Raw genomic sequence first — 23,974 nt, 5'->3', positions numbered from 1 at the left:
TAGGAATAAACCTACCTAGGGAAACAAAAGACCTGTATGCAGAAAACTATAAGACACTGATGAAAGAAATTAAAGATGATACCAACAGATGGAGAGATATACCATGTTCGTGGATTGGAAGAATCAATATTGTGAAAATGACTATACTACCCAAAGCAATCTACAGATTCAATGTAATCCCTATCAAATTACCAATGGCATTTTTTACAGAACTAGAACAAAAAATCTTAAAATTTGTATGGAGACACAAAAGACCCCGAATAGCCAAAGCAGTCTTGAGGGAAAAAAGCGGAGCTGGAAGAATCAGACTCCCTGACTTCAGACTATACTACAAAGCTACAGTAATCAAGACAATATGGTACTGGCACAAAAACAGAAATACAGATCAATGGAACAAGATAGAAAGCCCAAAGATAAACCCACGCACCTATGGTCAACTAATCTATGACAAAGGAGGCAAGGATACACAATGGAGAAAAGACAGTCTCTTCGATAAGTGGTGCTGGGAAAACTGGACAGCTACATGTAAAAGAATGAAATTAGAGCACTCCCTAACACCATACACAAAAATAAACTCAAATGTATTAGAGACATAAATGTAAGACCGGACACTATAAAACTCAGGAAAACATAGGAAGAACACTCTTTGACATAAATCACAGCAAGATCTTTTTTGATCCACTTCCTAGAGTAATGGAAATAAAAACAAAAATAAACAAATGGGACCTTAAAAGCTTTTGCACAGCAAAGGAAACCATAAACAAGATGAGAAGACAACCCTCAGAATGGGAGAAAATATTTGCAAATGAATCAACGAACAAAGAATTAATCTCCAAAATATATAAATAGATCATGCAGCTCAATATTAAAAAAACAAACAACCCAATCCAAAAATGGGCAGAAGACCTAAATAGACATTTCTCCAAAGAAGATATACAGATTGCCAACAAACACATGAAAGAATGCTCAACATCATTAATCATTAGAGAAATGCCAATCAAAACTACAATGAGATATCATCTCACACCGGTCAGAATGGCCATCATCAAAAAATCTAGAAACAATAAATGCTGGAGAGGGTGTGGAGAAAAGGGAACACTCTTGCACTGCTGGTGGGAATGTGAATTGGTACAGCCACTATGGAGAACAGTATGGAGGTTCCTTAAAAAACTACAAATAGAACTACCATATGACCCAGCAATCCCACTACTGGGCATATACCCTGAGAAAACCATAATTCAAAAAGAGTCATGTACCAAAATGTTCATTGCAGCTCTATTTACAATAGCCAGGAGATGGAAACAACCTATGTGTCCATCATAGAATGAATGGATAAAGAAGATGGGGCACATATATACAATGGAATATTACTCAGCCATAAAAAGAAACGAAATTGAGTTATTTGTAGTGAGGTGGATGGACCTAGAGTCTGTCATACAGAGTGAAGTAAGTCAGAAAGAGAAGGACAAATGCCGTATGCTAACACATATATATGGAATTTAAGAAGAAAAAAAATGTCATGAAGGACCTAGTGGTAAGACAGGAATAAAGACAAAGACCTACTAGAGAATGGACTTGAGGATATGGGGAGAGGGAAGGGTAAGCTGTGACAAAGAGAGAGAGAGGCATGGACATATATACACTACCAAACATAAAATAGATAGCTAGTGGGAAGCAGCTGCATAGCACAGGGAGATCAGCTCAGTGGTTTGTGACCACCTAGAGGGGTGAGATAGGGAGGGTGGGAGGGAGGGAGATGCAAGAGGGAAGAGATACGGGAACATATGTATATGTATAACTGATTCACTTTGTTACAAAGCAGAAACTAAGACAGCATTGTAAAGCAATTATACTCCAATAAAGATGTAAGAACAAACAACCCAATCCAAAAATGGGATGAAGACCTAAATAGACATTTCTCCAAAGAAGACATACAGATGGCCATGAAGCACATGAAAAGCTGCTCAAGATCACTAATTATTAGAGAAATACAAACCGAAACTACAATAAGGTATCACCTCACACTGGTCAGGATGGCCAGCATCGGAAAATCTACAAACAAGAAATGCTGCAGAGGGTATGGAGAAAAGGGAACCATCTTGCACTGTTGGTGGGAATGTGAATTGGTACAGCCACTATGGAGAACAGTGTGGAGGTTCCTTAAAAAACTAAAAATAGAATTACCATACGACCCAGCAATCCCACTACTGGGCATATACCTAGAGAAAACCATAATTCAAAAAGACACATGCACCCCAATGTTCACTGCAGTACTATTTACAATAGCCAGGTCATAGAAGCAACCTAAATGCCCATCGACAGACAAATGGATAAAGAAGATGTGGTTCATATATACAGTGGAATATTAATCAGCCATAAAAAGGAACGAAATTGGGTCATTTGTAGAGATGTGGATGGATCTAGAGACTGTCATACAGAGTGAAGTAAGTCAGAAAGAGAAAAACAAATATCGTATATTAATGCAAATATGTGGAACCTAGAAAAATGGTACAGATGTACCAGTTTGCAGGGCAGAAATAGAGGCACAGATGTAGAGAACAAACATATGGACACCAAGGGGGGAAAGCGGTGGGGTGTGGGGGGGGTGGTGTGATTTATTGGGTGATTGGGATTGACATGTGTACACTGATGTGTATAAAATGGATGACTAATAAGGACCTGCTGTATAAAAAGATAAATAAAATAAAATTCAAAAAAGAAAAAGAATGTATATATGTGTATAACTGAGTCACTTTGCTGTACAGCAGAAATGAACACATTTTAAATCAACTATACTTCAATTTAAAATTGTTTTTAATAAATAAAAGTTACTAAAAGGCCCAAAAGGAGACGTGATCAAGTAGGCCAGAAACAGGAGGGTCAGCAGGGGAGTTTTGGGCAATGATGCGTGCAGGGGATATGCTCTAAGCGGTACAAGGAACTGGGAGGCTTTCTTCTCTCATGATTTTGAACTTCCTCAGTCACACCTTGTTTAGGGAAAACTCATAGGTGATTGCTTGGGGTGCTTCAGAGGTCAAGCAGAGAAGTGGGCCCTGCCTTACCTAGACCAGGATGTGAATGAAGATCCCCCAGAGAGGGGTCTTCCCATCAGCTCTACAGGGGTCAGAGGAGAATAATCAGGCCTGAGCACTAAGTAGAAAGCCCCTCCTCTGCACCAGCCTGCAACAAGGAAGATGAAGGGGACCAAGGGTAGCCGCAGGTAGGAGGAAGGGGTACCTCATCAGGACCAGCCGGGCAGAGGGCAGGCCAGGCCAGGCTGGTGGCCACACCGCTCAGCCTCTCTCTGTGCTTCAGCGTGCTGTCTGTAAAACAGGGATAATAAGACTGCCTTCCACGGGGGATAGTTGTAAGGATTGCTGAGATGAGATAATAAAGTGCTTAGAACAGTTCCCAGCTCCTGTGACCCCAGAGGAGTACTGACTGTTGTTACTATTACTACACCACGGATTTAGGCGGGAGGAAGTACAGAGTAACATAGCACCTTGGCAGTTGATTAAAACCTCTTCCAGATGGTCATTGTGCACCCCCCGCCCCTTCAGGAGCCCTAGGAGCCACATCCTCTATCTTGAGAATGTCTCCAGGGGAAATTGGAGGATCACTGGGGGCTCAGGTGCCTCACAGGAGAGCACACCAGGGAAGCTGTATGTGTGTCCTCCAGGCTATGTGAAATGGGGCCAATCACTGTTGAGTGGAAGAGGGAGAAACCTTAGCTCAGGTCTCCGTTTCTCTACCGCTGAATCACCTGGGTGGGGTGGGGAAGTCAACCGCAGGGAGTGCCTGACTTCTCCCTTGAGTTCCAGACCCACACAGCCTCCACCTCCCTGACATGGCTCCTGGAAATGCATGACGGACTTGTCAAACTTAAAGGAGTCAAAACAGAACACCTTCCCAAACCTGCTGCTCCCACAGACGGTAATGGCGTTTCCATTTATCCAGCAGCCCAGCCCCAAGACTGGGAAGCAACTTCCACTCTCTCTGCCTTTCACTCCCCACAACTCATCCCATTGGCTGTGCCTTCAAGATGTATCATGGGGGCTTCCCTGGTGGCACAGTGGTTAAGAATCTGCCTGCCAATGCAGGGGACACAGGTTTGAGCCCTGGTCCGGGAAGATCCCACATGCCGTGGAGCAACTAAGCCCGTGCACTGCAACTACTGAGCCTATGCTCTAGAGCCCGCGAGCCACAACTACTGAAGCCTGCAAGCCTAGAGCCCGTGCTCCACAACAAGAGAAGCCACCGCAATGAGAAGCCCGCGCACCACAACGAAGAGTAGCCCCCGCTTGCCGCAACTAGAGAAAGCCTGCATGCAGCAACAAAGACCCAACACAGCCAAAAATAAAATAAATAAATTTATAAACAAAAAAATATGTATCCTGACCTCAGCCTCCTCTCATCCCTCTCATCCCTTCCACCTCTATCCCTTGATCTTCCATGCCGCCATGAGTTCTTGCCCAGACCACTACAGAATCCTTCCACCTAGTCCCCGCCTCCACTCATGCCCTCCAGAAGCCAGAGTGAGCCTTTCAAACATTAGAAACCTTAAACCTTCCAGGGTTTCTCATCATGCTTCGAATATGGTCCAAGAGGACAGACGTTTCATCTGTCTTGTACAGTTTATAACCACATTACCTACAAAAGTACCTGGCACATTTTTTAACTTAGTACACATATTTGCTGAATGACCGAATGAATAGATACATGAATTAATGAATTGGAGTCCTTTACAAGCTCAATTTTTCTCTTTCACAAATGTGGCTAATATGGGCCAATGGGAACTCAGTGAGGCTAAAAAGAGCTGGTGAGTCTTTTGCATCCTGTATGGAAATAGCCTCTCAATGTTTTCTAACCTGTTGCAAATTATTCAAAATTTAGAATAAACCAGATCATTTGACTACCTCTTTTAATACCCATTTATGTCTTCAGTTGTTCGGCCTTATCATGGTTTTAAATATCTTTCTACAATGTCAGGATTTTACCTTTCACTGTGAGCCAGTAATCACGAGACTGTTAAATTACACACTCTGGAGTTGAATTTAATAGCATGTAATAACAAGGGAGGCAGGGGTGCTGTAGTGGAAGGAGCATGGCCTTTGCGGCCAGTCCTACTTGTGAACCCTGGTTGTGAACCCTGGTTGTGAACCCCAGCTGCAACACTTGTTAACAGAATGCTCAAGTGCATAGCTGCCAAAGCTTTGGACTGAGTATGAAGCCTACTTCTGCCCCATACTAGCTGTGTGACCTTGGTCAGGTCACTTGGCCTCTCTGATCCTCAGCTTCCTTACATTTAAACTGGTGAGAATAATATAATCTACCCCATAGAGTTGTCATGAGAATCACATGAGATAGCATACACAAATGAGCAAAAATTTGATCTCTAGCAAGGTGGTAAATGCTCAATAAATATTGGCTGTTATTATAAATAATCTTGGGCATAAGCATTGGTGAGCGTTAAATAAAATTACATGTAAAGTCTATACCGTGTATGTAATAAATGTTAGTTCTCTTTTTTCAACCCCAACTCTAACCCTCCCCTGCTATCCACAAGGAGAGAGAAAACCAAGCATATCCATTGCATAGATATCCAATGTTCGAAAAGGGAAATTTGACACTATCGGACACTAGTTAGGGAAAAAATTGTAAAGGGGGAGTTATAAGACAAGATAAAAAATAAAAAAACAAACAAGCAAGAAAACCCACAGGAAGCCTAGAGACTATTTATTATTTTATTATTTTATTTTATTTTATTTTATTTGCAGTACACGGGCCTCTCACTGTTGTGGCCTCTCCCGTTGCAGAGCACAGGCTCCGGACGCGCAGGCTCAGCAGCCATGGCTCACGGGCCCAGCCGCTCCACGGCATGTGGGATCTTCCCGGACCGGGGCACGAACCTGTGACCCCTGTATCAGCAGGCGGACTCTCAACCACTGCGCCACCAGGGAAGCCCCTAGAGACTATTTAAAAGGCCATTTATTAGAAACCCAGGAACAAGAGTGAGCCAAAGACCAAAAACACCAGGCACTCAAAACCAGCAAAGTCAAAGAGAGTGCCACAGTGAAAAGAGTGCTTTTCAAAAACTGGAATGAGAGCCCAAGTACCCCGAATGGGAAGCCCACAAAACACAGCAGCTGAACAGCATTCAACAGCAAATGTTTAGTAAGTACCTACCATATAAACTGGGAACGGGGCCCAAAGGGCTTTAATGGGCACTTTGCAAAGAACTCCTGGGTCAAGAAGAACTCCTTTGACTACAGTACAAGGAGGAAGTGATCATCACGTGATCTGCTCACCTGGGTTTGAAAAAGAGAGGAAGAAGCAGGGGAAACAGAGCTGAGTAGTAAAAACTGAGGGCTGCCTGGGCAGGATAGGGGTCTGGGGTGCAGGAGGGCACATGTATTACGTTCACCATCAACACAGTTTCTCTTCTCTTTGTGTCATAATATTTATAAACATAATATTTATGTAAATAAATTTACTTATTTACATAAATATAATGGCTACAACTTTATTTTTTTTTAACAACTCAAACAAACATCACAGTAATGGCTGAGGAGACATGCCAGAATTATACTAAGAGGTACATAGCGCAAGGTTTTCAGGCTACTGAAACTCAGCTGTCGCAAACTTAGCAAATATATCTTTAAGAGGTCAGGTCGCACATGTCACATTTTGTTTTGAAGGAGGCTCTATCAGGCTCAACAACCCCAGGAAATATTCATTAAGTGGCTTTTTCCGCGATAAAAGGTCACTGCCAATGTTGTTCTTTATTTTACCAATGGGGCTGTGATTTTGGATGCCAGGGAAACAGAGGGTCTTAAATGATTCACTGTCCTCACAATCAACTGTCTTTATCCAACTCTCAAACTTCATTTTTATTTGTGATCAAGTCACATGCAATTTAAAATATTTATTTTCACCTTTGTGTTGAATGAGCATGAAAAAGAATTATCTGCTGCAAAAAGACAACTTAGTGAGTCACTTTTCATCAAGGTCAACAATAAAATCCTTTGCCCGTTCACGCTTTTACCTTTGCCTCAAGGTCTCATTCTCTCCCAAAAGACAACCATTTAATTCTTTGCCTGAAAATTTTAATGAGCGCCTTCTCCCAGCTGAAATAGCATATAGATATGTGTTAGCACAAGCTTTCAGCTTCCTCTGGAAAGGTCAGTATTCAAACCACTGATCTTTACACAGTTTACGTCCTATTTTTTTACCAGTGAGTAAACTGAGAACGCTGATGCCACTGAAAAGATCAAGACTCAGACTCCGTGATGGTTAGTTTTCAGTGCCAACTTGACTGGGGTAAGGGATGCCTGGATGGCTGGTAAAACATTATTTCTGGGTGTATCTGTGAGGGTGTTTCCAGGAGAGATTAGCATTGGACTGAATCCAGTATTTATCAGCAGACTGAATAAGGAAGAGTTTCCTCACCCATGCAGGTGGGTGTTATCCAATCTGTTGAGGGTCTGAATAGAACAAAAAGGCAGAGGAAAGGCGACTTTGCTCTCTGCCTAGACCAGGACATCCATCTTCTCCTGCCCTTGGACATCAGCGCTCCTGATTCTGAGGCCTTTGGACTCAGATGGGGACTTACATCAGCTCCATTGGTTCTCAGGGCTTTAGGTTCAGACTAGAATTATACACCACTGGCTTTCCTAAGACTTCAGCTTGCAGGCAGCAGATGGTGGGATTTAGCCTACATAATTGCCTGAGCCAATTCCTAATAATAACTCTCTTTCTACGTATCTGTATATTTACTATTGGTCCTGTTTCTCCGGAGAACCCTGATACAGACCCTTTGAGGAAAGGTGATCTAAACAATTGTGGTGTCACGGTTGGTGCATGGCTGTGGCTTCAGTGTGCACTGCTTTTCCTGAGTGTTGCTTTCATGTGGACATGAGTATACGTATATGCTAGCTGAATGCACGCTCACTACCTCTTATGTACAATCTTATAAAAAAGAAGATGGTACTTCCAAAACCATAACAAGTAAGCTGTGGGCAATTTTTAAAGTGTAGGAGGTATTTAGATGCTTATGTTAAACCTGGGCTTATAATTGTGGAGATGCAAATGAGCACAAACTTTCATATAATAAAACTCCTGTGTGATAAAACTGATCAATAAAGAACCGTTGTTGCAGTGACATTGAAAATTCAATTATGCAATTTTGAATGAGTCTTGGGAATTCTTGTGGCTAACAAGAAACATGTCTGGGCTAGAAATAAGACGATGGAGACAAATAAAATTGCTTGAAGCTTCTTTCAATATTTCAGAATCATTTAATAGGAGAAAACTTGGTAGAGATCTGGGTTGTGGATCTGGGTTTAGGCTCAAGAAGAGACGGCCAAGCTGAAATGATGCATTTTTGCACGTTCAAAAGATGTCCCTGAACTCTGACTGAAAGACTAAATAAAGTCAACCCCATTTTTACTTCTGATTGGACTAAAGCCATGAATGAATTTGACATTTTATTGTGCTTGTTTTACTCCATTTTAAATGATGTGTGGATGAAAATCTGTTGATTTGCAAACTCCTTTTGGTCAAGTTAAAGAAATTTTTAATGAGCTCCATGAACCACTTGCTGTGGATGTGGTACTGCTGCCTTTGCTAGTCGTTATGGAGCATTATGCTAGTCATTCACTATGGAGCCTCAGACCGCATCAAACCTGCTGTAATTATCATTTACTTCAGTGTGTTCTGTATGTCCTTCATTGTCACATGGACATCAAAACTTGCATGCTCTTAAATGGTTTTTAGCCATCTATCTGTGCTCCCAGTTGAAAATCTGAAAATTAAATTAAAAAATTATTCTACTTAAAAATAGAATGACATTAAGATCCCTCTCCCTCCCTGTCTCTCTGGCCCTCTCCCTCTCCCTCTCTCTCCCTCTCCCTCTCTCTTTCCCTCTCCCACTCTCTCTCTCTCTCTCTCTCTCTCTCTCTCTCTCTCACACACACACACGGAATTTTCCATACTTTTGTCTGGAAACACACAAGGTGTGTTTCCTTGTAGGTTGATTCTGGTGGGAACTCAACCGGTCTTTGGCTGGTGGAGCATCTAACCTGAACTGGATTAGGAAACCACATCATGTCCCATAACCACATTTTCCTTCCATGTCCAGTTTGACCCTCTGCTGACCCTCTGCTTCCACACACATCTAGAGTCAGCAAAGGCAAACCTGCCCTAGGCTCCTGTTGAAGTCCAAGTGGTCTGAGTTTGCAGGACACAAGAGTATGGAGTCAGGACTTCTTTATTATGTAGGAAGGAAAGAAGATCTCTAGGAGGGTTGTAAATTGCCAGACAGGAAAGACTGGGGAATGGCTGTGTGTGTGTGTGTGTGTGTGTGTGTGTGTGTGTGTGTGTAAAGCCAAAGGAAGGACCTGAAATAGGGAGATAGAGGGCAATGAAGTTGGGAGGAGTTAAGCACACTGGAAGCCGAAGAGACAAGACCATCAGATAGAGGAAGGAAATGAGTTAACTGAAAAGAATGACAACCTCTAGACCTCTGAGTCTGTAGTTCTTTGGGATGTTTATTTGAGCCCTTCAGAGAGGGAAGGTTTAATGCTCGTTGCAGGACCCAGCAGCAAGGGCAGGTAAGAATCATGGGAATTGGAGGCGGATGACATAGGAGCCAATATTCAGCTCACGAATCACTTGGTTTATTGTACACAATTAGCACATAACACAGGTTAGTTAAAGTAGGGAAAAGAGGGTAATGAACCACCCCAAGGAGAGTCTGGAAGGAGGCATCTCAGCGTGAGCAGCAGTTTCCAGTCTGGCAGTTGGTCTTGTGACAAGCATGAGTCAGGACAAGCTCCGACAGGGCAGTAGTGTGGAGTCAGGTCCCCCAGCAAAGAGCCTTCAAGCCACTCAGCTTAGTGGTTTCTTTTTAAGAAGTAACGATTACCCTAGTGAAGGGATCTTGACTATTAGTCACTCTTTCTGTTCCAGGGACGTACATTGCCCATCATACTTCTTATCTAAAGTAACACTCTTAGTTTACACCCTAAGACACTCGCAGTCCTACAGCAGACATTTCAAAATAACAATTATGAAAATTCCCATTGGCCACTGGGACTCCATTTAGAACTACTTAACATATCTTAACATAGCTTAAATCGTGTAAGTTTCACATAAGATGAGTAGGAACCATAACACAAATAAATCACATCATAACGCTTCATCGTCCAAGTCTAACACGTGATCTAGCCAGAAGGAAGGGTGAGCTGGCCCTCAGCAGGTGCACTGCAGTCATCCCCTGTGGTCCCTCGAGCATCTCAAGGTCCCCAAATAACTCCCCAGCCTGGGTCCCCAAGGCTCCTTCCCCTGCCCTCCCAGTGCAATTCCCGCTGGGACCCTGCCTCACCGGTTACAAGTAGTTTGCCTCTATAGGAAGAGACACCTGTGGAAAAGAGGGGTTACAAATCCCTGAAGCCCTCCTCATCCCCAATTACAGCCCCTGTTACAACAATCCCTGCTTAGTTTGAAATGCATTTCTCTTTCCAAGGAGCATGGCCTCTTCCTGACAACGGCTAACATTAGATGCTACTGTTTTCCAAGCACTTTAACGAATCTCTTTTTGGCCTTCACAACAGTCACGTGAGCAAGTGTTAGGTGGAGTTCTGTGCTACAGGTGAGGAGGGTCAGGTTCTGACTTGGACTCCAAATCCAGTGTGCATCTCACTACACTGTATCTTTGAGAAACATCTAATTCTGGGCCTTCTGTGGCATAAACCAGATTGTTGGACCTATCCCTGACACTATTTCTCCTTTTTCCTCTCCCCCTCCTCTGTGCCCCAAAAAACGTTCTCTGAAATGTTTTTAACAGAAAATATACTTCAGTGGGTTTCAGGAAGCCCGGGTAAAACACAGATGAAAAATTCACTGAGCTTTTGCCAGACAAACCTCTTGCAAACTAATCATATTTGACCCCTTCCCCAACCTTTTGCATATTATTAATATTATTTTTTTGGCTGTGTTGGGTCTTCACTGCTGTGCACAGGCTTTCTCTAGTTGCGGTGAGCAGGGGCTACTCTTCACTGCGGTGCACGGGCTTCTCATTGCAGTGGCTTGTCTTGTTGCAGAGCACGGGCTCTAGGCGCACGGGCTCAGTAGTTGTGGCGAACGGGCTTAGTTACTCCGCGACATGTGGGATCTTCCCGGACGAGGGCTCGAACCCGTGTCCCCTACATTGGCAGGTGGATTCTTAACCACTGCGCCACCAGGGAAATCCCCAACTTTTTGCATATTGAAAAGAACTGGTTTGTGCTGTTTACCAGCTGAATCACAACAGAGCTCTTTGTTGTAATTTTTTACCGTTGCTTCCAGAATTAGACATCACCCTATGAAGAGAATGCAAATGGGCACAAATGGATTTGTTTTGCTTCTATTTCATTGTTAATTATCTTTTGTTCACTGAAAATACCCTGAATGAAACCATAATCAGGGCATGCCCTTGAGAACTGTGTTTCTGGTGCTGGGCTTCCTGAGTTCTTCCCTCCCTAACTGAAACAGTCATTTTAGCTTATTAAACATATATGGGAAGCATCACATCTTTTTCAATTCCATCCCAGTTTTAAGTTTAAGGGAAATTTTAGTATTTGGATAAATACAGGGAAAAATAGTATGGGCAAGGGTGAGGAGAGAAAAAAAGGGAGGCGAGAAAAATACAGACTAGTACTCTATGTTTCTCTGGGGGTCATTTTATAATGGAAGATGGGCTAACACCAGCCGAGAAATCTAACACAGAAGGTTAGAGCTGGAAGGGTCTCTAGATATCATTTATTCCATCTATTCCAGCCTCATTTTTCTAGATAAGGAAGGTAAGGCTCAGAGACGTTAAGGGGGTTTGCCCCAGGTCACACAATAAGTTATGGAGTAACCAGGGATGATATGACCATATCACAGCCCTGGGAAGCCTCAAAGGCAATATCTTCCCCACTGGATACCAGCTTTCTCAGGAGTTACTCCCAGGAAGTCAGTCTTCCAAGAACTAAAGGCCAAGCTCAGTTTATTTCAGAGCCAAGGCACAAGAAAGTGGACCAGTATAATCCTATTTCAAATAAGCCGCTTTTTTGGTTTTGTGCCAGTAAGAATTTCCAAGCAGTCATACTCCTGAAGTCACTGTGACTACCTGAGAGTTTTGCCCTTTGGTTGTTGTCTCCTTTCTGGATTATGAGCCAGAGCTCAATGACTGCAAATATTTACTACCTCCATCTCTCCACTTCCCAGTCCCTCCCTCCATATTCCCTCCACATATAAACACACAGTCTGGCCTAAATTAACCAGATAATCTATATGAGATACATCTGTTTCCTCTGCTTAACTTATAATTGCAGCTGTGCAATTCGTCTAAGGGTATGCCTAAATTAAACTAAAAGTAACCAGTGTGAACATTAGAAATCTAACTTCCTGCTATGGCAGCCCTCAACCCCACAATGCTTCTTGCCCTGGGACTTGGCTCAATATCATAGAAAAGTAAAATAAATGTAAATCTATTACGGACCTCAGAAAAGGGGAGTTTGTTGGTAAAGTGTCAAAGAAGCTTGTTATACCAGGATGTTAAAAGGGTGCTCAGTCTGAGTTTTGGCTGAGCCCCAAGACTAGCTAGCAAGTAGTCACTCTAAAGGACTTGCTCAGGAGTTTGTTAAAAACCAGTTTTGTACTTATGCAATGCAGCTAAGTAGTGCTTAAAGGAAATCCATGGCTATAAACACCTACATAAAAAAGAAGAATAGGGCTTCCCTGGTGGCGCAGTGGTTGCGAGTCCGCCTGCCGATGCAGGGGACGCGGGTTCATGCCCCGGTCTGGAAAAGATCCCACATGCCGCGGAGCGCCTGGGCCCGTGAGCCATGGCCGCTGAGCCTGCACGTCCGGAGCCTGTGCTCCGCAACGGAAAAGGCCACAACAGTGAGAGGCCTGCGTACCGCAAAAAAAAAAAAAGAATAAATAAATATACATGAGTCCTACTGATACAAATAAGTTACTGAATAAACCAATAAATCACAGATATCCTATATAGAAAAATTGCAAATAAATTATGTAGCTACTCCGCTCTAAAAGAGGGGGAGCATGACTCCCTGTTCCTTAAGTGTGGGCTGCGTATAATGACTGCATTCCAAAGAGTACAGCATGGGGAGGAGATAAACAAGAGTCATTTTAGGGCTTCCCTGGTGGCGCAGTGGTTGAGAGCCTGCCTGCCGATGCAGGGGACACGGGTTCGTTCCCTGGTCCGGGAGGATCCCACATGCCGCGGAGCGGCTGGGCCCGTGAGCCGTGGCCACTGAGCATGTGCGTCCGGAACCTGTGCTCCGCAACGGGAGAGACCAGAGCGGTGAGAGGCCCATGTACCAAAAAAGAGTCATTTTACAGTAGAGAAATCTGCCAAACACTGCTTCAGCCAGGTGACCAAGTTCAACATCAACAGTTATAAATCAAGTTGGTAGTATATACCCTTAATATGCTGTGATAAAAATGACACTTTACGTCTTTTATTTTCCTCCTAAAAATTCATAGCCCCAGTGTAATCATGACCAATACCTAAGACAAGTTCCAATCAAGGGACATCCTACAATATACCTGATCAGTACTCCTCAAACTGTCAAGATCATCCAAAACAAGGAAAGTCTAAGAAACTGTCATAGCCAAGAGGAGCCTAAGGAGAATTGACAAGTATAATGTGGTATATACTAGATGGGATCCTAGAACGTGAAAAGGACATTAGGTCAAGAGAATGAGAAGACAAACTACAGAGTGGGAGAAAATATTTGCGAAAGACACATCTGATAAGGGACAATTATCCAAAACATACCAAAAACTCTTTGTTGGGTCTTCACTGCTGTGCACAGGCTTTCTCTAGTTGCGGCGAGTGGGGGCAACTTAAAAAGTGGGCCTTAAAAAGTGGGCCAAAGGCCATACTCAATAGACATCTCACCAAAGAAGATATACAGATGGCAAATAAGCATATAAAAAATGCTCCACGTCTTATGTCTTCGGGAAATGTAAATTAAATCAACTACACATCTATTAGAATGGCCAAAATCCAGAACATTGACAACACCAAATGTTGACGAAATGTTGGTAAAATGATACAGCCACTTCAAAAGACAGTTGGCCATTTCTTACAAAACATTCACTTACCATATGATCCAGAAATTGCATTCTTGGTATTTACCTAAAGGAGTTAAAAACTTACATCCATATAAATTAAGAGTTTGGGATTAACATATATACACTACTATATATAAAATAGATAACCAACAAGGACCTACTATATAGCACAGGGAACTATACTCAATATTCTGTAATAACCTAAATAGGAAAAGAATTTGAAAAAGGATGTATGTATATGTATAACTGAATCACTTTGCTATATACCTGAAACTAACACAACATTGTAAATCAACTATACATCAAAAAAAACTGAAAATATTAAAAAAAAAACATGTCTGCACAAAAAACTTACAGATGTTTATAGCAATTTTATATGTAATTGTCAAAACTTGGAAGAAACCAAGATATCCTTCAGGTGGGTGGATAAATAAATTCTGGTACATCCAGACAATGGAATATTATTCAGCACTAAAATAAATGCGCTATCAAGCTATGAAAAGTCATGGAGGAAACTTAAGTACATATTACTAAGTGAAAAAAGCCAATCTGAAAGGTTGCATACTATATAATTCCAACTATATGACATTCTGGAAAAGGCAAAACTATGAGACAAATAATCAGTGGTTTCCAAGGGCTGAGAGTCAGAGGGAAGGGTGAATATGCAGGACACAGAGGACTTTTAGGGCAGTGAATTATTCTGTAAAGTACTGTAATGATGGATACATGGCATTATACATTTGTCAAACCCATAGAATGGACAACACCAAGAGTGAACACTAATGTGATCTATGGGCTTTGGATGACTATGATGTGTTAATGTAGGCTCATGAACTGCAATAAAGGCACCACTCCGATAGGGGATGTTGATAATGGGGGAGGTTATACATGTGTGAGGGCAGGGGTTATATGGGAAACTTCTGTACCTTCCTCTCAATTTTGCTGTGAACCTAAAATTACTCTAAAAAGATAGTCTTTTTATAAATTTTTATTTTGTCTTAAATTAAAATTTTAAAAGGACATTAGGTTAAAATTAGGAAAATCTAAATAAACTAAGGACCTTAGTTACTAATAATGGTGGGTTCAAGGTACTTGTTTTTCAGGAAAGGTTGTGGGCACCTGACAGCCGCTCAGGTGGGGCTTAGACCCTGCCAAGAGCTGCAGGTAAGGGTGGAAGTGTCCTGTGGGATGTCTAAAGGTGGAGGGAAGAATCATGAGTGTGTAGAGACAGGCTATGTGCACCTGCAGTATGGGAGCCATGCAGGTGACAGTCACGTTGAAACAACTGCCTAGCCCACCTTCAAACACAGCGTCAGCCCTGGCTGGGATTAGGGCAACGGGAGCAGGACACTTAGGGTGGGCACAAAATTTAAGGGGACACCAAAAAACTCAGTAATCAAGATAAATAATATTTTGATACAGTATTTTTTAAAATCAAAATTAATGGTAAAACATTCATGATGAACAAAGTATTAATATTTTAAATAAAGGCAGGATTGGTAACAGTGCCGCAGCAAGCCATACTGGAGCCTGAAGTGAAAGGAAAGACGTGTGCCCTCTACATACTTTTTTTTTTTTTTTTTTGCGGTACGCGGGCCTCTCAGTGCTGTGGCCTCTCCCGTTGCGGAGCACAGGCTCCGGACACACAGGCTCAGCGGCCCTGGCTCACGGGCCCAGCCGCTCCGCGGCATGTGGGATCTTCCTGGACCGGAGCACGAACCCGTGTCCCCTGCATTGGCAGGCGTTCTCTCAACCACTGCACCACCAGGGAAGCCCCTACATACATTTTTTAATGTATCTTTTTAATGGTTAATTTTTTCCCAGAACATTAACATAGTTGAAAAAATACTGAGAAATTGAAAAATATTTTGAAACCACATTACTTTAAATTTAAATATTTTATCTATAACCCTAACAGATTTTCTATTATTTTAATTTCCTGGCTTTAATGGACACAAACTCATCAGTAACATTTTCAGAATCAACTTTTTTACTTATCTCATTTTCATTTGAGAGAATTGCTGTGTTTGACAATTTCTCTTGTGTAAGTGAGCATTGGAAATACTTTTTTTTTTTTTTTGCGGTACGTGGGCCTCTCACTGTTGTGGCCTCTTCCGTTGCGGAGCACAGGCTCCGGACACGCAGGCTCAGCGGCCATCGCTCACGGGCCCAGCCGCTCCGCGGCATGTGGGATCTTCCCGGCAGGTGGACTCTCAACCACTGTGCCACCAGGGAAGCCCCTGGAAATATTTTTAAAATTAATTTCAGCTTATCCTGTCTTTAAAAAACATTGACATTTTGTTCATTAGGGATTCTTGCATTAGTTTTTTTTAAATGTGGGACTAAAATACTATTTATCTTGATTGCTAATTTGGGGAGCCCCTTAAATTTTATGTCCTAATCCCAGCCCTGGTGACAGCCATGTCTGTACCTATCAGGTAAGACCTCTCCTGACATCCTACTTCTCCTCCGTCTCCCCTGCTTCCTGGAAGGATTAGAAACTCTGTGGTCAGCACACCGAGAAAGGAGGATGGGAGCGCTGGTGTAAGTGCTAGATTGGGAAATCTTGAAGAATCCAATCAGGCCTCCTTTTCCTGGGGCAGCCTGACTTAAAGGAGAAAAGAACTTGTAACTCTAAATGTACTTGGAGTTTTAACTATTTCGTGCAACCAAATATCCTAATTACTGAAATGAGACTGATTTTGTGACTTCAGGTGACCAGAAGATTTTTCCTTATCTGAGGGTTACCAAGACAGTCTGGGCTTGCTCTAGACCTCACCGGGGAGTCGGGAAAAGGAGCTGCACAGAGCAGATCTGAACCAAGACCTAGGGGTGGAGGCACCAGTAAGGTTGTTTGAGGCTGCACCTTAGAGGTCAATCATTTTTGTTCATTGCATTGGTTATGGAAGGTTATCACTCCCGAAGGAAGTCTCATATATGAAAGAGAGGAGGACGTGATCAGAGCGACTCCCTAGGACTTTTATGTTTTCATGCTTCTCCAGACCCTGAATTTAAGTAGGTCAGATTCGTTGTCAGAAAGACGTGCCTGTTTTCCAGCACTCTTTGCACCACTGCAAGAAAACCTTTACTCTTCTTTCTCCTTTGAAATGAGTGATATGTAATGTTACTTCTGCCCATATGAAAGTCTGAAATATTCATTTCTTCTCCCAACCTTTTAATCAAAAGCTAAGAGTAGGGCCTATTCTAAACGGACAGTATCTTTTTAATAGAATGAATTTTAAAATCAAGAAATCCCTTCAGCTACCCTCCTTACCCCTCTCCCCAGTTAGTGTTTCCTTTTCGATCTTATTCAACATAATCTTGATTTTAATATCTTCCCCTTTCAACTGTACTACACAATAATTTCCTGAGGGAGGGCTGAGTCTTATTACATATCTCTATTAGCTTTTAAGTCTCTCATGGCCATGAACACTTATAGTGCAATAACCCAATTTCAAGGGAGATTGGAAAGGGAAAAAGTACCACTGCAGACAATTATGTTTGTGTGAAGTGGAGTTAGTGGGACTGGCTTGAAAGTTTTTTGAGAAAGGAGGGCCTTAGGGAAGAAGCTAAAGAGAGAACTGCTAAAGTTTGTAAAGCTCACCCACCTCCCCTGCCATAAGTATTTCAGTGCGTTACAGCATGCTGACACTCATTGTCAGAGAGCCAAACATAAGGATCTATTCCCAAGCACAGTTGACCCAGGGGTTGCATATTCACAAGCCAGCAGGAACCCCAGAGGCCAAGTCAATGAATGGTGCTGTCTGGGTCTAAGAAAACTCTGCGTGTTAAAAACTTAGGAACAGCCTTTATTTCTGCATAGAAATATGCCCTCTTTTATTTCTTGAAAACTGCAACTCCCTTGGTTTTTTGTTTTTCCATTTTTTGCTAGAATTATGATGCTGCTTCTTAATGCTACTATAAGAAAAATAACAAGGTGAGTGTGAGGATAAACAGCAACTGACACTCAAGTTCAGGTAGACATAGGGGATGATGGGGACTGTGGTTTGAAGAGTACAAGCCCCATCTAGTGGGGAAACCATTGTCACCATGTCATACTGGTTGTGTAGCCAGGCATTCCTTTAAAGAAATCTAGATATTTACCTGCTACCTTCATACTCTTAAATGTTGGTTGCTGTTTTCTTAACACTACATGGGCCGATACTAATAGGCTAAACTAATCCCATCTACAGGCTGGATTTTACCAGAGTAGGACAGTTTTACAATGTCTGCTGTACATACTCAGAAGTTTTGTCAAGCCCAGCTAAATATTTTTGTAAACAAACAAAAACTAAAGGAACTTCTGTTTCTTTTTTTCTTTTCAATTTGAAAGATATATACATATACATGTGCACACGTGTATACACATATCAAATATACAGAAAATAAATTCTGGTTAACCCAGTATCATGCTGAAGAATCACTAAGCATCATTTAATCATCCATCTCTGGCTGCCCTGTACCCAGGTGTATGCTCATGAGAAAAGCAGCTCAGTTGCAAATCAACACCTGTAATTCAAGGTGAGTTTTGATTTGAAACCATTGCTTGTTTCCTGTTTACAGCATCTTAATACATAGAGTAGATTACTTCTGACCAGAGGCCATTTGGGCTTCCAGTAATATCTGAGATTCTGCTTCTCTTAAGTGTGATTCCCAGGACCCTCCAAAGTAAAATTTGGGCATATCACATAAGTTTGTTTGTTTGTGTGTTTGTTTGTTTGTTTTTGCGGTACACGTGCCTCTCACTGCCGCAGCCTCTCCCGTTGCGGAGCACAGGCTCCGGACACACAGGCTCAGCGGCCATGGCTCACGGGCCCAGCCGCTCCACGGCACACGGGATCCTCCCAGACCGGGGCACGAACCCGTGTCCCCTGCATCGGCAGGCGGACTCTCAACCACTGCGCCACCAGGGAACAACATAACTTTTTTTTAAAACCACCCAAACATACCCACTAAATTTTATATTCACATGAAGTATTAAAAGACACCCCAAATCAGGAGTTTCCTGGCAGTCCAGTGGTTAGGACTCTGAACTTCCACTGCAGGGGTCATAGGTTTTGATCCCTGGTCGGGGAGTTAAGATCCCACGTGCTGCGTGGTGCGTCCTAATTAAATAAATAAACAAAACCAGTCCTTAAAAAAAAAAAAAAGACCGAGACTGAAGGGCATCTTTTCCCTGTATTAAAAAAAAAAATAAAGACACCCCAAAACTCATTATCTTAAAAAGCTTTATATTGGACTTCCCTGGCGGTCCAGTGGTTAAGACTCCGCTCTTCCAATGCAGGGGGCGCAGGTTCAATTCCTGGTTGGGGAATTAAGATCCCAAATGCTGCACGGTGCAACCAATAAATAAATCTATTAAAAAAAAAAAAAAAAAGCTTTGTATTGACGTCTCTTCCACAGAAGAATACTGCCATAGTAAGGCTGGCTGTATCCAACTGGGGGACCAGCTCCCTGGGGAGAACTGGGCTCTGCCTCAGAGGTCTATAAGGCAATCAGCATTTGGGGGGTGTTTTTCCTGGATGAGAGGGAGGAGAAGGCGGCAGCCACTCCCAGATCCTGCCCAGAGGCTGACCTCCATGTTACAGGAGAAGGCCATGTGATGGAAAGACCTCTGGGGTATCACTGGATTAAGTGACCACAGAACCGGACAAAGCTCTGAGATATCCATACAGAATCCAAACAGATGTCATTAAGTATCTATAAGAGTTATGGCCTGGGCAAGGAGAAACAGGAACAAAGGGAAAAGCTTCAGAACACAATAATGCAGTAAACAGATTAGCAGAATCCAATCCAGTTGCAAAGCAGGCTTGCAGAGTGGAAAGGAAATGAAGATACAAATGAAAAGAGAGAGGTATCATTTCAAACCAGAGAACCCGGACTGCAAGACCACACTATTGGTGCAACAGTTTTAAAGGGGTTCAAAATGTAGTGCATATCCAGGGATGACTCCTCTACCTACCTGCCGCTCTAGGCTGCTCATTACTGCCAAATCCTTCATGGTCTTTGGTTCACTGAAATGACACCCTCAGTCTGGGGATGGAGTAATGGCTTCCTTTACCCCTGGGAAAGATTTAGACTTAAGGAGATGGTGAAGTACGTCAGTTCCATAGAGTTAATACTTTTCTATTCAGTTTAAGAAAAGATTTTGTGAACATTGGGACAATCTGTATATTTGATGCTTAAAGTGTCTAAAATGTTTAAGAGAATTTGGAATATTAGGGAATAAAACACTGCCTTGTGGTTCCAACTTAAAAAGTAAGATGGAGTCGTTAATTTTAGTTTGTGATTTTTAAGTTCATAAGTGTTAAGAGAATTTTACAGGTTTACTGGAGCATTTAAGATTGATAATCACTGATGATTCTACTAGATTTATTAGATTTGTTAGTGTTGTTTAAGTATTTAGGAAAGTTACTTATTAATTCAGACATTTAAAAACTTTTAAAAATGAAAATGGAATATATTACCTTTATAATCGTGTTGAATAGATTTAAAAGAATTTTATTAACTGGATTAAATAGGGCTATTTGATAAATAAAAATATAAGACATAAGTTGAATGTAAAAGTTGAGAGAAAAATTACACTTTTGAATTTATAACATTAATAAATCAACTATTTATTTTAAGGACCACCCCCCCCCCAAATAGCCCTAAATAGTCCTCAAAGAGGCAGAAATGTTGTTCTGGATATGCAGAAGCTTCAGGAAGCCTTCATTCTAATGCTCTTCCATCGTTGGCTGTGTGACCTTGACTAAGTCATTCTGTCTCTCTGGTCCTTAAGCTTTTCCTCATTTATAAAATAAGGGAGATTGTCTAGCTGGTCCCTAAAGCCCCTTCTAGATCTAATATTCTAGAATTCCAGGACTACTTGTTCCATTTGCAATCCATTTTGACACGCCAAGGATTTGACTGGTTGCTCAGGAAGGCTGCCATTCCTTGATAACAATCCCGTTTGGCTGTTCTCCAAGGACAGCATAGTTTATGGCTCTTGATAGCATCCTACTTACTTATTTATTTTTAAACCTTAGGAAAATGTTTCCTTCCTCAACCCAGCTAGGACAATAGGACAAACCATAAACGGGGAAGGCCTCATGGTCTGCAAAACATTCTGACTCTTCTTAACCATATCTTGACGTAGGCTTTTTGGATCTTAGTGTTGATTGTTTATTCCCCTTTGTCCACACAATGCCAAAACATCTGGTCAAGAAGGTCAGTTACATTCCCAGATTGGTTGGATGAAAGAAGCTGAACAATTACAACAGTTTTACAAGACTCTATCTTATAGGTGAATCAACCAGTTGCTTGTCTTTTTGGCCAGTTATTAGCTGAGCCAACTCTTCCAATGTGTTGGATTGACCACGGGCAAAATTATGATATTGGAGAGGTTGTTCCCATGTGCGGGTAGCATCTCCCACTTCCCGGGGTAGAAGGGGTGGTTCTCTTGAATCCCTTCTGGAATTCTCTTTCCTCTCCACCAGTCCCTCTGCCTGTGTTTCCATCTGACTCTATTTGTTCTGGGTCAGCTCTCAGTGGCACCATGTATGAACTCTGTGAGCAACTGACTAGGTCACGCACCGCCTACTCCATGGTCTGCGATGTCAGTCCCCCCAGCGACCCCCAGTGATGTGCAGTGACCCTGTGTGTAATCTTGGACAGGTTATTGACTTCTCTGGTCTCCAGTTTCTTCATCTGTAAAAAGATGTAATAATACCTACATCGTGTGATAGCTTTGAGGATTTAATTAATATAAGTAAAATACTTAGTGTGAAGCCTAGCACAAAGTAAGCACCTAGAAGATAGTATCTCTTTTAATAATTATTATTAAGAACTCTTGAATGGGAAAGACCTTCAACACATACGTGGAATTCCCATCAGAAGACCCAGCCCACTTCCCATCCACCAAGTCCAGTCCCAAGACAGCATTGTGGGGGAAAGAGTTGAGTCATCAGTGCCTAGGAAGACACTAAGGTTGACAAATGGGGACCCATGGTGCCTCTCTGGATAGTGGAAGTAGGGTCATTAGATCTTAACTTGCCACAGCTTCTTAACCATGACACAGAAATAATTATAATACTGGTTTTTGAGTTGGCCTAAAGATTGAATAATTACATAAAATATCTCTCCCAGAGCCTGGTACATTGAAAGATCTTGATAAATGTTGGCAGTGCTTAGAGTGTAGGCTCCTTCGATTCTCTCTTGTCTGCTCATGCAATCCTAGTGTCCAGCTCGGTGCTTGGTTCAATATAGGAGCTCAATAAACACTTGTTGAATGAATGAATACTATTAATAGTGTCATTGCTTCCTGTGGAAAATTAAATGAGAAAAATCAATTCCTAATGAATAAGATTGTATATCCACTTGGGCAAAGTGCTCCGGAATCCTTAAGTCAAAACAGGGGCTTGGTAAACTCTAACTGGGGAGTGAGAATGCAATCCCAGAAGATGTCCAGAAAGGTGGAACCTTCCTTGGCAAACACCACAGTGTAAATTAAGAAAGTGTTGCTAGCGGGGGCGTTGGTAGTTTTAATGAAACCTATGAAGTTGAGGCAGATGTGACTGTGTATCTGGACCAGAGGAGACTTCAACCCTTCCTGGCAGGTGTGTGGAATAGAAACAGCTACATCAGGCTTTTACAGTTTGATGACACTAAACATTGAGCTCGACCAACTAACTCCCTTGTCCTGAAATTGGCTCTCAAAGCAGCCTTCTGGTTTTAATTTAATGAGCAGTCACAAATGTGAAGTGTGTAGGCATGTTTGGCTTATACAGTGGGTTTTAAAACTTTTAAAAATTAATTGCTAATATTTATAAATCAGGACATTTCTTATGCAACTCTGTATCTCAACTTTTAAAAAATCAGAAATTCTGCACACACCACCCCCTGAACAGCAACAACTGGGTGGAGATCATATTGGCTGCATAGTTTAGAAAGGGAATAGGGTCCCCTGTTCAGCACAATTCCCATGTCTCCTTTTGACCTCACATCTGGTCGATTCATTTCTTTGCCTGCCTGGCCCCACGGGCATGGGAGTTTCCCATCCCTCCAGAGAGCCAACGTGCTGACCAGCTGACACAGTATGTCAACTGTTATGTTTCTTGCTAAAAATTAATGAATCGTCAGTTGGGCTTTTGCATCTGCCTCTTATGCATTTGGTTAGTGTGAGTCAGCCCCTTGGGTCAGCTCACCTTGAAACACACACACACCAAAATCAAATGTGTAGGTTTGCTCAGGGTGAGGCTCAGATTCCCCAGAGGGGTCCTGCCTCAGCTGACACCAACTATTCTCTGAACATCATTCTTCAACTTACCAAATATCTTCAAGAATTCCTCAAAGCCCAGAGAGCAGACTGCCAGACCATCGTTCACCAGCTGAGTTGCAAATAAGTCACTGACCAAGTTAATCTATGAGCCTACTACAGATGCTTGAAGAAGCTCTGTTTGGTTTTGACTGCCCTTGAAGAACTCAGCCTTAGATGTCACCTAATTGTCTTGTGCATAACAAAAGCAGATGGCAAATTGCTATTGACAGACTCATTCCTTCTTGGTTCCCTTGACATCTCTTGGTGGCTTCCTTCATTAGCTCTTCATTCTTCTCAGAGAAAGCCCATGGCCTTGGAGGCTCTTGCCCTTCCCTTCTGAATCTGCATCACCCCTATAATGGAGTGAAGGTGTCTTTCTGCTACCTTAGGATCTAGAGTCAAACAGAGACCACACGTGCCCTCTCAGCTTGCAGCCTATCCTTCTCTGTTTCATCTCAGCAGGAAAAAGGTCTTTGCAATCCCACGCTTTTTTTTTTTCTCTCTCTCATCACATCAGAGCAAAAGCAAACAATAATTTAAATAACATCT

Source organism: Monodon monoceros, unplaced genomic scaffold (assembly GCF_005190385.1).
Source record: "Monodon monoceros isolate NGI ecotype Baffin Bay Population unplaced genomic scaffold, NGI_Narwhal_1 Super_Scaffold_21, whole genome shotgun sequence".
Lineage (NCBI taxonomy): Eukaryota > Metazoa > Chordata > Mammalia > Artiodactyla > Monodontidae > Monodon > Monodon monoceros.
This window is presented reverse-complemented; position numbering follows the sequence as displayed.